Source organism: Pogonomyrmex barbatus, unplaced genomic scaffold (assembly GCF_055798465.1).
Source record: "Pogonomyrmex barbatus isolate J1 unplaced genomic scaffold, ASM5579846v1 scaffold15, whole genome shotgun sequence".
NCBI lineage: Eukaryota > Metazoa > Arthropoda > Insecta > Hymenoptera > Formicidae > Pogonomyrmex > Pogonomyrmex barbatus.
In genome coordinates, this window is record NW_028297111.1 from 5,311,377 (window position 1) to 5,327,035 (window position 15,659).

A 15,659-nucleotide genomic window follows, 5' to 3' on the forward strand; every position below is an offset into this window, starting at 1 on the left:
TGCTACACATTGAATGTGTGTGTGTGCGTGCGTGCGTGCGTGCGTGCGTGCGTGCGTGCGTGCGTGCGTGCGTGCGTGCGTGCGTGCGTGCGTGCGTGCGTGCGTGCGTGCGTGCGTGCGTGCGTGCGTGCGTGCGTGCGTGCGTGCGTGCGTGCGTGCGTGCGTGCGTGCGTGCGTGCGTGCGTGCGTGCGTGCGTGCGTGCGTGCGTGCGTGCGTGCGTGCGTGCGTGCGTGCGTGCGTGCGTGCGTGCGTGCGTGCGTGCGTGCGTGCGTGCGTGCGTGCGTGTGTGTGTGTAATTAATAAAAATAGAAAAATTTTTTTAAAATTCTAGAATTTTTAAGATTCAAAAAAATTTTTTAAATATATAATCAAATATTGATTTCATTATATTTATTGTTCGATATTATTTACTACGAATAAAATTCTTTATCAATTTTGTTTCAAATATTTTAGTTTGTGATGAATTATACATAGCGCGGTCCAACATTTACACACATTTTTTTCTATTAAAAATTATGTATAAATACAATTTTCATGTTATATATATGTTGATATGCTACATATGTTTCCGAAAAGTGGCTAGTAATGCATCATTGTTATACTAATTATATTAAGAGTATCCATAAATAAAATGTCGTCTTTTTCAGATTGAGTAAATATTATCATCTTGTTCATGAACGTGATTTATTATTACATAATCTATGTAATCCATACAATCTATATAATCTATATAATAATTAAATTTATTAACATTTAATGTACTTATTGTAAAATTTTCAAAGAATTTGAGTGTATCATTAAGAATGGAAGGCCAATGTATGGATAATGTGCATATTAGACATTTGATGTTTTACGAGTTTCAAAAAGGTAACAATGCAACTAGTGCTACAAATGCTATTAATTCCGCTTTATCCTAGTTCCTTGAATATCAGAGTTGTATGTCAGGATTAAAAAAATTTAAGAACAATGATTTCGATCTTTCAGATGGACCAAAATGTGGAATACTTTGCTACTAAATCATCCTTATTTTACAAAAAAGTAATTGAACTTTTGCCAGAAAGATGGAAAAAGATTATCAATAATGATAGAGATTATTTTGTAGATTAATCAGTTACTACTAAATATTAAACGTACTAAACAAATATTAAATGTTAAACAAAAATTTTGTATACCAAAAAATGACATTAGTATGGGTATCACTACTACACACACACACACACACACACACACACACACACACACACACACACACACACACACACACACACACACACACACACACACACACACACACACACACACACACACACACACACACACACACACACACACACACACACACACACACACACACACACACACACACACACACGAAATACTAATATAAATATTAAAACTTTGTGCAGACACAATATGGAACTAAACAATTTCATCGTAACTGGTTAAAAAGTAAGTTTAATTTAACAAAATTAATAAGCGCAATTGTCATTAAATTTTCTTCAATTTATAGTTTATTAAATTATGTTCTATTTTGTAATATTATATCAAAATTATATAATTAGTAATAGTATGCAATTTAAAATTGTGAAAGAATAGTGCAAAAATTTTAAATTTATGTCATATCGAAGTATCAACATCTCATCAACATAGATTTAACATTGAAATAATCTTCTGTAAATATCCATCAGCATAAAAATTACAATCATAAATCAATGTTCGCGGACATTTTTCATTGCAACAACGTTTGTGCAACATTGACTCAACATCAGCACAGTTGCAATTCAACATTTCAAAAACGTTAATTCAATGTTAATATGCTGTATAAATAAACAGTATAAGTAAACTTAATTTAAACTGCAAAATATTTTCTAGCATTCCATTAGATAAATCTAAACTTTGTGTACAGAGGGTAGAAAATAGAGAAGATTGGATATTAACAGCATCTAGAAAAATTTGCAAATTACATTTTAAAGTAAGTGATTTTTACAATTCATTAAAAATAAAGAAGTTAAGGGGATCCTGGACTGACGAGCGAACTCTGGCGAAAATGTTCACACATATGCACATCTAACATACATAAGTACATTTATGTATACACTCATGCATACATTTCTGTACACACATGATACACATATGAACACATTTTCGTATTGCTTTTTTATATTACATTAGGTATCTAGCTTAATTCTCAACATTGCTTCTTCATATCATCTTCTAGTCTAGCAAAATCAGTTTTGTAGATACAGGCTGTAAAATTTTTATATAAAACAAATATTGACGCGACTTGACAGCTTTGGACGCCATTTTAAAATATCAAATGGTAAAAAAGATCTAAATTTAAAAAATTTTTCTCGTTTTTGATACGAAATTTATATGCTAAATAATGCACGTATTAATGCATAAACTTTAATTGTGGAAAAGGATTTTCAGATCTATAAAATTAATAAAAATGAGATACAAATTTTTGCGTTTTGGTAATACAGACAATTCAGCGTAAAAGTTTAAAGATATTAAGATGATGCTGAACTTGTCTGTATTATCGACAAAACGCAGTAATTTTTGTATCGCTCTCATTTTTTATTAACTAAATCCTTTTCCACAATTGAAGTTTATGCATTAATACGTGTTTAGCATATGAATTTCTCATCAAGAACGAGAAAAAATTTTTAAATTTAGATCTTTTTTATCACTTACCATCTTAAAATGGCGTCCAAAGCTATCAAGTCACATAAATATTTACTTTATATGAAATTTTTACAGCCTGTACCTACAAAAATGATATTACTAGACTAGAAGGTTACATGAAGAAGCAATGTTGAGTTCTTAGAATTAGGCTTAGACACTTATTACGAACAGGGGAGTAATTTGTTCATGTGTACCATATGTATACAGAAAGGTATGTGAGTGTATGTATGTATACATAAATGTATCTATGTATATGTAGATATACATATGTGTGAACGTTTTCGTTGGAGTTCGTTCGTCAGTTCAACATCCCCTTAACGCCACCCCTAAATTTTTAAAAAATCGAATTTTTTGCAGAAATCGATAGTTTATAGTCTTAAAGATATAATAAAAAATGTTTTACAGCAAAATTCAAGTAGTATAGCACTAAAGTCGATTGAACGAAATGTCTTTTTACGCAAGCAGCTGCAGATAATTAGAAGCACCCCCGTTTTCTCCCCGTTCTGCAGCTATATTGGCCCATTTATGGCCGAAAATAAGTTTCTAGTAAAGGTAGCAGTACTGTATCATGCTAGGTAATAATTTCGAAAGCGTCAATTAACGTTTACATGATGCCATCAGTGCTCAACTGAAAATCGTGCGCATTGTACTATAGGTGTAAAAGGACTGATTTATTCAGTGCTGTGATGACAATGTAACATTCTATAATAAAACTCGCTCGTACAAATACTCGCAGATACAGATACTTGCAGATATTTGTAACTCGCAGTGAGTCATGTCCCGCTGACGAAAATTCGTGTTCCTTTCAAAGAGCAAAAGCCAGAGATGATGTTTATAAAGATAATAAAATGGAGGCTTTGCTATATGTAAAATCTAGTATCTGTTGAAGGAGTTAGGTGTCCTATTGCTCGTATTAGATTCCAAGCTTAGTTTTATAAAATCTGAGACATCTCTGCAAGATAGTTTATCTGCTAGTTTATCTGTTTATCTGATAGTTTATCTGATAGTCTATCTGGATGTAATTGTCCTCTCGAGCTTTTTAAGCTCGACATAAAGACGTTTTTCAGGGATAAAAGTGGTGTTGGAGAGTGTCACCGCTGCGGTCCGACCTGCAGCCATCGAGAGAATAGGACCATCATCTTTCTGGAGTACCGGTGGGGATTTGAGAATATACATGTATATATGTATATTGTAATGTATATTGTAATGTATCTTGTAATGTATGTATATATGTATGTATCATTGAATTATTAACGTGTTATTCTAAACACGTTATTGCGATAAATATCATCACATGTCTCTGTGGTCAAAAGGATAAGATGCCTGCCCGTGATAAGCAGGAGATCCAAGTTCGATTCCTGAAGTGAGGCTGAAGTGAGATTTTTCGCAAAATAATTGCGGATTTTTATCGGACTGGTTCGTGGTCGGGCCCCATCGTGGCACACGCCCGCTCTTCTTATCTTCTTTTTATAAAACTAAGATCACCAAGTATAATTATAAAGATAATAAAATGGCTAATTATAAGCATAAAACGCCGTTGCATCCTGAAGTTTCCGAGACTATCAAATCAATTTACAAAAAACTGAGTACAAACGAATTATTAATTAGATGCATCGGAGGCTTCACTCAGAATAATAACAAAAGCTTCAATGCAATGATGGCTCCAAAATCTATGGCAAGTGGTAAAAGCATTATTGACATAGCAACGGATTTGGTTACTTGCTATTTACTATTATAACGATGGATACAATAGTATCATGAGCATCATGGAGCTTTTAAGCCTTGCCGTGAGTCCGAGGTGTTACGATTTTTGTCAAAAGAATGCACGCCGCGTCAATTTTACCGAGCAGAATCTCATTAAAGGAATTAAAGAAATAAGAAGAGACTCACTATCCATAAGAAAAGAAGCTGATGAAATCGCTAAGTTGTTAGAAGGACAGCCTTATGGAGCAAGCATCGCAGATTAAAAGTAAATTAAGATGTTTCCATTTTACACCAGAAAATTGTTACGAAAACTTAAAACGCGTATTTCTCAAAACACATTTTTTCAAATTTGCGTGCAGGGGGTACTCTTACAATTTTTATCTAACTTGAAATTTTTACATGATCTTCTTCTACATATCAAAATACAAAGTACGCATAATTTTTACAAAAATACCGAAAACTCTGTTTGCAATAACAATTTTTGTCATATTTTCTAATTAAAAAATGTAGTAAAAATAGCTATTTTTGGAAAAAATCGATATTTTTAAAAAACCGCTACGTACCTTGTAACTTTAATTAATACAGAAAATAACAGTTTTTAAATTTTTGTTCTAGGGTCAACCACCTCTGAAAAAACTTGCACACAAAATGACAAAAAAGTTGATTGTGGAAGTGTATACCGCTATTTTGAATAAATATGAACAAAAGACAATTTTTTGTTATACCTTAATGCATGCAAAATAAAGCTTTTATTTTTTTTAATAAAATTATTCATTCATCCACAAAAAATTTCTGAACGTTGGTATTATTTTAGGGTCACAGGAGTGATGTTACCCCTTAAAAAAATCCTAGACTGACGAATGAACTCCAACGAAAACGTTCAGATGTATGTACATCTAAACATACATACATTTATGTATATATACATACACTCATACATACATTTTTGTACACACATGATATACATATGAACAAATTTTTGTATCGTTTTCTTGTATTACATTAGATATCTAGCTTAATTCTAAGATCTCAACAGTGCTTCTTCATATATCTTCTAATCTAGCAATATCAATTTTATAGGTACTATAAAATTTTTATATAAAACAAATATTGACACGCCTTCACAGCTTCGGACGCCATTTTAAGATACTAAATGGTAAAAAAGATATAAATTTTAAAATTTTTTCTCGTTCTTGATATGAAATTCATATGTTAAACATTAATCCATAAACTTTAATTATGAAAAAGAATTTCTAGATCTATAAAGTTAATAAAAAATAAGAACAATACAAAAATTACTGCGTTTTTGTCGGTAATATAGACAAAAAAAGTCTAGCATTCCCTTAATATACTCGAAATACTTTATAAAATTCGGCTAATATTAGCAGTATTTTCGAAATATATTAAAATATGGTTGTATTTTTATGCTTTTATTTACAAGAAATTTTAAAATCAATACGGAAATTTCAAAAAAAACTGATCAAAATAATATTATTCTGAAGAAAAGTTTCTGAAAAGAGTTATATAACAATAATTTTTAAAATGTAATATATACAAATATAAGTTATATACAAATGGGTGTGTGTGTGTGTGTGTGTGTGTGTGTGTGTGTGTGTAAAATCACTAATACAATATATGTTATTTTATGTTATTAAAATAGTGTGCAAAATATATAAAATTTTTCGTCTATCATATTTCTAAATTAGATTAACTTATCAAAATTGTCAACATTGTATATTATGTACTAATGAATGCATATGTCATTCTCACCATGCATGCGCTATAATAGTGCTTCATTTATACATAAGAACTATCATCAGTTATAAAAGTTAGCAGTCTAGGAATATATAACTGTCATCAGTCATCAGTTTTAAAAAGTTAATCGTCTAGGAGTATATAAAAATCTTTGGTCTAGCCATCAGAAATTCGAGTTTGGAGCGTTTTGATTGATCTGCCGTTTTTTTCTAATTTAAGAGGGAGAAGCATAAGCACATGAAATAATAGAATATCGTTAATAAAAACATTTTCGAAACATATATATATATCGATTATTCGTGCAAATTCTATTTTTCTTAGATTGTAATAAAATTTTTTTATCTTTTTATTAATAAAATATTTTATTATTTTTAGATATGTAAACATATGTTTTTATAGAAATTTAATATTGGAAGGTAGTGATTAATTGCTTATTTTGAATATTAAAAAAAAGAGAGGGTGTGCGTTAAGGCGGGGCCCGATCACGAACCAGTCGTGAAAATTCGTAATTATTTTGTGAAAAAATACCATCTCAGCCAGAAATCGAACCTGGATCTCCTGCTACCGGGCAGACATCTTATCCTTTCGACCACAGAGACATGTGATGATATTTATCGCAAATAACGTGTTTAGAATAACACGTCAACAATACAATGATACACATATACATATATACATATATACATATATCACAATATAAATAAGCAATAAATATACAGTCTGTTTGACAAGAACGTGTACGGTGAAATTTGAAAACTATTTGGAATAATAAATTTTAAAAAAATATACACATATTATATGATATAGTAAAGTTTTATTATTAATAAGCTGTCCAATCGCCTCCATTATTAATAATTGTTTGACATCTCCGAGGCATACTTTCGATAATTAATAAATTTTATAGCATAATTTTATGACAAAGATCATTCTTCATAGAAATTGAATCTGTCGAAATGCTTGACAGTCCAGATTTTCTTTCCTCGGAACTTGAAGTTCGTAAGTGCCCCAACATTTTCTATGGGATTTGCATCTGGCGACTGTGACGGCCAATCCAGTACGTCAACGTCATTTTCTTGTTTCCACGCAGTACAAAGACGATGTTTTGAATCATTATCCTCTTGCAGTAGTGAATTTTTGTTTTTCCTCGTAAACCACCTTTGTGCAGATGGTAATAACGCTCTATTATATATTTTTATCATTTTGACAGCGTTCAAATTTTCTGTAAAGATATGCAAAGTGCCAAAAATTCCTGTTTTAAGAAAGAACAATTCTAAACGTGCATTTTTAACGGGTATCTAACGGTGAATGAATCTATTAGCGTGGGTATACCAGGTGAGTGTAACGGATAGAAAAACCTGCCCAAAAAGAAGCTTCGTCCATAAAAATTACATCATCCCAATCACGGTCCAAATTTTCTTTCGTCCAAGTGTCTTTTTTCGACGTGTTTTTTGGAGGTTACAGGTTTCTTCAGTGTGCTTCGAAATTTCACTCCATGGGCCATTAAACGTCTTCTTATGTGTCACATGACACATTTAGATCCGTTTTATGCAAAACCGCTTGCCCGCCATGCAATGATAGACCAGAATTCTTTTCAAATATTCGTAAAATCACTTCGTCCTCTTTTTTCGTCGGTTGCGCAGAACCACAATCCGACTGGTCACGTTTTTTACGTCGGAATAGCGTTTCACTCACTTATTTATAAATGTCTTCGACTTTTTTATGTATTTTGCAATCGCTCCATTACGCTCCAATACGACATTTTCGGTCCAAACACAGAAACACGGCTTCGTAACGTGATGCGTATGCGACACTCATAATGAAATATGTCTTTTGTAATCAAGGTCGAACAACAATTCAGGCTTTTTAAAACAAAGTATTTTAGGGAAAGGTTCCCGCTATCTGCTCGCGTTCGAATCTCCCCTCTAACGGTTTCCAAGAAAAAATTTCGCCGTACATGCTCTTATCAGATATTGTATATGTTTCTAAAATATAATATGTATAAATGTAAATATATGTTTCTGTTCAAAGTAAGTCATTTCTAATATTAAATTGGCTAATATTAAATTATATTTTTGTAAGGGTGATGTAACATATAAATATATAACCAAAGATAAATACAAAGTGATATCATCATTCGATGAACAGGGAGAATATTAAATAAACAAAATTTAACAAAGTTTATTTTAATTTATTTTATTGTGCATCGCCATTAATTTACTATTATAATATTTATGTTTAATAATTTTTTTATTGGATATCTTATTCTAATCTAAACTACAAATCTGTTTGCTATTTAAATTATTGCAAGATGTGACTGTAATAATGTGATTACTCAAAATATTAAAAAACTTATCAATTAAAAACTTTTTATTATCGCAAATAGATTTTTGGTATTTGCTAAATATAGCCTCTGATAGCCAAATGTCAGTACCAAGAGCACGCATTGCGAAGTTATGCTACATATTATGTCGGCAAAGATCGAACTATAAGATAATAACAGCAAATGCTATAGATAATGAGCAAAAATATCGAGCAATCTTTGCGTACTAGAAAAATGTTGCAAAAATTTATTTAAAAAAAGTTTATTAAAATTTCATTATACATTTTTGTGCATAAACGTTATATGACTCTGAGCGAATCGAGAAACATTTGTGATATTTTTCTATGTAAAAAAAAATGCAAATACAATCATAGTAATACAGTTACAGAAAATACTTGATTTGAAAGATATCACACTTTTCTTGCAACTTGTATTATAATTACATATTGCTCTTCCGTGAATGTGACATTCGAACAAATTCGTGAAAACAGCATCATTATCGATATACAAACATCTTGTGAAACTTGCAGATCGAATATCTTACTGCAGAGAAGTTTGCATGCTTGCATTAGATACAAAATTCGAACGTGAAAAATTAATTGGCGGGCCAAACAAAATAGTAGAGATCGACGAGTGTAAATAAAATAGATCGTTGTAAATATCACAGAGAACGTATCGTAGAAAACGGATTCTTGGATTCTCGAAATGATTTATCGCGGACATCCAATCAATTATCATCAAGAAATTTGTCCAGAAAACAAAAGAGACGAGAATACTCTAATTACATTAATAAAAAAAAACGTAGCATGTGGCACTGAAATACATATAGATTCTTGGAAAGGTTACATTAATCTCAATAATCACGGATACATTCATAAAGCAATGAATCATTTTAAAGAATTTGTTGATTCTGAAACTGGCGCACACATCAAAAATATCGAATCATCTTGGCGCTAGATGCGCTGCCAATTATTTCGTGATGATGTGCATTCAGCTCAATTATCCGATCATATGTGCGAATTTATGTCGCGTACACAAATTAAACATAGATCCATTCGATCAAAAAATATTAAAACATTTTATCTAGGCAATTAATTAATATTAAGTTAGAAATAAACAAAATATTACTAAGTTTAATAATTAAATAAATATTATATTACGTTTATTAAAGATCTACGAATATGATTTAAACCTTTCCTCGCCCACATGTCTACGTACTATCTATACATATATTAACAATTAGTACCGATTGATATTAGTATAAATTGTTATATGTTTCGAAATTTTTTGTTAATAACTTTGTAATAAATAATGAGCTACGACTAAACGACTCTCTTTACGAATTATTATTATTCAAGATCATGACCTTGATAACATATGTCAAGGTCAAGATCACAGCACTAGTCTTCATTATTATAAATTTTATTTAATTTACTTAATTTATTTTTACCATTTCACCATAAAAAATAGTCTTCCGTGCTAGTGGCCAAAAATCCTTTTAGGAGCTTTCATTTCCAAAAGAAAAGTTTTCACAAAGTTTCGAAATCGAAGATATCGTTTTTCGAAACACCATTTTCAGTTTTTAATTAAATTCAACTAAACTAAAGAATAATATGATAAAGATAATTTCTCTTTACTGTATATTAAAAAATTAAATAATGATGGCTTCAAGCTGATCTCCTTTATTTATAATATAAATTGATAAGGAGGTGGCAAAAACTATAAAATACGAAATAAAATAAGTCATAACTTATTCAAAGGGAAAAAGTATTGTGACGATCTTATCTCCTTTTTTAAAAAAATATCGATAATATAAAATTTTTTAATTTGTTACAAAATCAGTTAATCTGGGTAATACTAAAAAGAAAAAAAGCACATGTATTTTCCTTTTCTATGTTATCATTACTTGATTTTCGAAAATGAGCTAGCAACCCACAGCTCTTTGCTGTAATTGTTGCCTTGTAATTAATGATTTATGATGTCGTAAATCAGTCAAATGATATTTTGTTATAACTTTTGTAGATGGTACATACTCTCCATCTTGAGATATTGAAACTTTCTTCTGATCTCCTATATTTTAATTTTAATTATTGTGTTTTTTCGTTAGATAAAAAATATTTTATTTTCTCCACAATTGTATATTTTCCCAACGTATTTATAAAAGTTTTAAATAACTTTCTATCAATCTTTTTGCAGAATCTGAACAAATTTTTGAGATTGATTGAGATGAATCAAATTAAATTTTAATAACATATTTATAAAAAGATTCAAATAAATAAATATATTAGTATGTTCAATAAAAAATAAATAGGCATTAACGTTGGACAAGATTTTTAGCATTTATTTTTTTAATTTTTGAGTTTATTAAATAATATAGGAAACATTTTGATTTTTATTAACAAATGTTCTCGAACTAAATGTTTATTTACGTCTTTGAAACATAGCAATTAAGAGCTATATTTTCCCCTTATCAATTTGATAATATCAATTAAATCTCTGCAAGAAATTTTTATAGCAAAAATATTTAGCTAGGATTGAAATCTCACTTTATTATCCGGGATTTCAATCAGAGTTTATAAAATCAATCTGTCAATTATTGAAGCATGTGATAATATTTATCATAATAATCGAAAGCAGTAAAAATACATGTGCCTAGCTGATTTCCCAACATTAATAAAATTAAACGAAGAAATATAATTATGGGTTACTTATGCGCTCTTAGAAACCATGAACGAAAAATTTTGCGCTCTTTGCATTTAGCCAGAAAAAATTATTTTTGGTGGGAAAGGGCTGAGTAGAGAGCCAGTGAGCCCCCCAATTAGCACTTAATTCCTGTACATTCGTTTTGCGGAATAATTTATTATTGACGCGTGGGGGGTTCACTGACTGTCCACTCAATCCCCTCCCACCGAAAATAATTTTTTCTGGCTAAATGGAAGGAGCGCAAAATTTATCGTTGATGGTTTCTGAGAATGCATAAATAGCGCATATTTATATAATTTCTTCGTTTAATTTTATTAATGTGGGAGGGCCAGCCAGGCAGACGTATATAAGTTCGAACGTGAAAGCATATTAAGCATATAAATTCTGTGATTAAAGCTAAGAATGGAGAAAAAAAAAAATATATATATATATATATATATATATAGTGCAGTTATGATTGTTAAAAATTTTTCGAACTTATAGAATATTTTTATGAATATTGTTTAATGGCGCAATATTTTTTTCATAATAAAGAATTGCGTTGAGAGAAAGAAGAAAAGATAATTGATTTTAATTTTGATTATTGATTTATTATAAAGAAAATAATTCGGCTTTAGTTTTGAGTTGTTGCGTTAAAAGTCCTTTAAAAAATAATGATACGTAATTTGTAATATAAAATATAAAATTATCTTGACTTTATTAGATAAAAATTCAAAAAGTAGAATTATTAGATACATAAGATTCTGTCTATCGAGTGATGCTATTTATTATTCTATTTTGTTATTAAGCATGTTTAATATTAAAGGTTTCCCGTATTTAATATTAAAGATTTAATATTTTTTTAATATTTAATAAAAATAAAGTTAATAATGTATAATTATTTATTCCGCGTGGATTCCGCAGAGAACATTGTAAATAAGTATTTACGAGAAATATGGGAATATGTAAAATTTTACCGAAATGTATACTTAATACACAGGCGATTAAAGGTACGTCGACACGCGGTACAATCTCTAAGGTCTATAGAGAAAATTAGCGAAACGTTTAAGATAATTAACGCTCGGCGTGCTAATGCACGAACATTTGGCTCGTTACACGTCAGTGAACACAAACGCCATTTTTGTTTTAAATTTCTGGCAGAAATCGACGTGAACAGCTCGAGTATAAGTGGCAATGCAAAGGATGATGAAACGATATAGCTCAGATTCTATATTTAATTAATTGCATCACAAAAGTAACAAACATTTAAGTTTCCTTCTTTTTAATTCAAACGTAATGCCATTCGGAAAAAATAAATTTCATTCTTTAGAATTACATCTCGATCTGTTTAACGTACGAGAAAGGATCAGACAATTACAACATGCAATTACAAAAATATGAAACAAGCGATCAGTGTCATCAATTGTAACCAGAAAATGGCTATTTAAGTGATCACCGATCATTGACATTAATCGCTGCGACTAAAAAGCGATTTTTTGGTGCCGCGAAAAGCTCACAAATCCTCTATGAGATCAAGATATGCGTTTATATGCCAGTAAATGTTTAAAGATTAATTCGGAGTTTTTTTATTTTCCTCGGATCACCCGGTATAATGAATGATAAATAATATGTCGTATTTACGGTGATATGTCGCTCAAGATTTTCGTGTGACATTCCGAATGCGCATCCTTTGACCATCCTTCATTTCTGTGCCATTCTATAATTGTGCCAATAATTCAATTATGTTACAAATTATTGGATTCACATTCTCAACGGATAGAAATCCCACATAATCTAATTTATACAATTCTAATTCTTTTGCCTAAATTAAGATTCTTACGGGATCGATATACATTTTTCTCATCTTTCTTATCTACGAAATTTATTTTTTAAAAATATTTATCACATATATTTATTCCACATCAATCTTTTCTCTCATTTCGAACTTTACTTTGCTCACCAAATAATCGAATATCAATTGAAAAATATTGACCTTCCAAATATATGATAAAACTTTTCTAAAGAAAGAAGAAAAAAGAAATGGAAGCGGCAATTTTAAGAGTAACTGGATCTATGAATCGAATTCCTTAAATGCAAATGTGTCAAATAATTATAAATTACATTTTGTTTGTGTGTGTAAAATATATATAAATAAATAAATAAATATATATATGTATATATATATATATAATGTTATATATAATGTATTATATAATGTTATATATAATGTATTTTATATATATATAAATATATATATATATATAAAATACATATATACATATATATAAATATATATATATATAAAATACATTATATATAACATTATATATATATATATATTTATATATATATAATATATATATATATATATTACACACATATATGTGTGTGTGTGTGTGTGTGTGTGTATGTGTGTACATACATGTATGTATTATACACGTATATACATACATAATATATTCTCGTTTCAGATTTCATTATATGTATGTTATAATTCTTGACAGCCGGTACTACAATAAAAAAATTTCGTTATGTACTACCTTTTTGTAGAGAAATATGAAAAATCGTAGTAGGATACCCGTTATGCAAGCAATTTACATTAACATTAATCACGAACGTAAACATTATATCATGACTTAATTCAAGATTGTCATTGCTCTTAAAGAGGATTGCTTCCTCCTCGCTGTGCGCACACGTGCAAGCTTCACCTTCGATTTGTTGCGCTCATTCAAGCGCACAAATCTGCATTCAGTCGGGATTTAATGTCCCGCAATTCGGCATATATATGTAGGCGAGTAGGTACTCTCGTGTGCGCACCCGCTCGTATGCACTTGCACGCATATACGCACGCACGCGAGGTATATATTCGTATGAGAGATCTCGAAGAATCCGATGAGTATAGTAGCTTGCTTGCTAGAGAAACGCATCGATTCCGGACGCTGTACGCATACATATAGAGTGGCGCAATTCGAAAGTATAATGATCGATTGTCATGCTAAAGAAAAAGAATTCTTCGCACAACTATTCTTTGCAAATTTATTTCCACTTATTTTTATTTTCGTTTTGGATTTTTAACAGAATAAATCTTTTTACTTAACTTATGTAAGTAAATTATATCTCAATTAAAACATAATTACAGATTTTTAAAATTATATTTTAATGAAAGGGCGATTTATGGTTTATAATTTAAGATTTTAAATTATAAGAGAATAAATTTAAATTAAAGCAATTTATTTAACAATAAATTCCACATTTATGTATTATTTAAGAAAGTTATTACGTATTTGATATGATTATAATTTCTAATAATTTTTACAGAATAAAAATTAATTTAAAAAGATATTAAACCGATGTTATTAAAATAGTTTTCGTAAACAGAAACATATTTACTTCATGGAAAAAAAATCTTATAATCAAAAGTGATATATTAAATAAATGGAAATGGATGTTAAGTTTAAGAACAAATAAATTAGTTTGCATTATTAAATCTTTTATATGATTAATCATATGTATCAGCTATAAATATTTATATAAAGTTGTATCAATCCAGAAATTACCTCAACAGCGTAGATAACAGATAACAATGTGCAGCAGACAACAACAACGTGGATAATGTATGTGACTTTCTTTCTAGGCAGAAATTATTCATCATGAAATAGTATTTTCAATACGAATAATTAAGTAATTTTATTATATCTTATATAAGTCCATTATATCTTGTGTATCTATTATATCTATTTTTGGAGGCATTCATACATTTTTTAGACACTTAATGACACCCTCGTAATTAATTGCTTCTAAACATTAAAAATTTGATTGTAGTCCAATTAAATTATATGTTTAATTTAATAATTGGATATAATAAAATAGCAAAAGTATCAAAAGAGACTTTAATTTCGAAGTAGCATTTCTTTCAAAATATTAATTCATAATTTGAATTGTCCATTCAAAGGACCATTCAAAGCACACGGATGAAAGAGTTGCTACGTTGCGCGTTCATCAAAAAGCAAATGTTTTTAAAATTAAAAGACAACCTTAAAAAAAACACACTAATTAAAGCTTCCTCCTCTTTTATTTTCTTCCTCTCTTTTTATTTCGTTTGGCAAACACTAGACTGCGATTCGTTGAAACACGGAGAGCCATTACACTCGCGCATTATGAATTTAGTTCTGATCTTGTGAGTGAAAGTTGATGTTTCCCACGCGGAGTTGGCATCAATTTGCCATCGGACGGAAAAATCTGCTCCGATCTCTCGCCGATATGCAGGTGACCCTCGATGGTACGGTAATTTATAGTAAATGGAATTATAAAAGTCATCCGACAAGTGGAAATGTACCGTTTCATATTCATAAATGACACAGCTACTCAAAATATATCAGCGTGCACTCGCGAGAATCTGCAGCTTCGAAACGAGTAGAATTCAGGAATCGATGCATTCAAACATAACTTCCGACAATTGCAATGTCATTGTAAATAAAGAAAAAATGAAAGTTCTACGATTCATCCCTTCTC

General features: G+C 30.0%; 1 protein-coding gene and 1 long non-coding RNA gene across 4 annotated transcripts in view; one reads left to right on the plus strand and one right to left on the minus strand.

Moving 5' to 3' along the window:
- The window catches only part of LOC148937301 (uncharacterized), a 181,268-nt gene that overhangs the window by 81,364 nt on the left and 84,245 nt on the right, over window positions 1-15,659 (plus strand). The window lies entirely within an intron of this gene.
- The window catches only part of mgl (low-density lipoprotein receptor-related protein megalin), an 83,779-nt gene that overhangs the window by 58,744 nt on the left and 9,376 nt on the right, over window positions 1-15,659 (minus strand). The gene's annotated exons all lie outside the window — the stretch shown is intronic.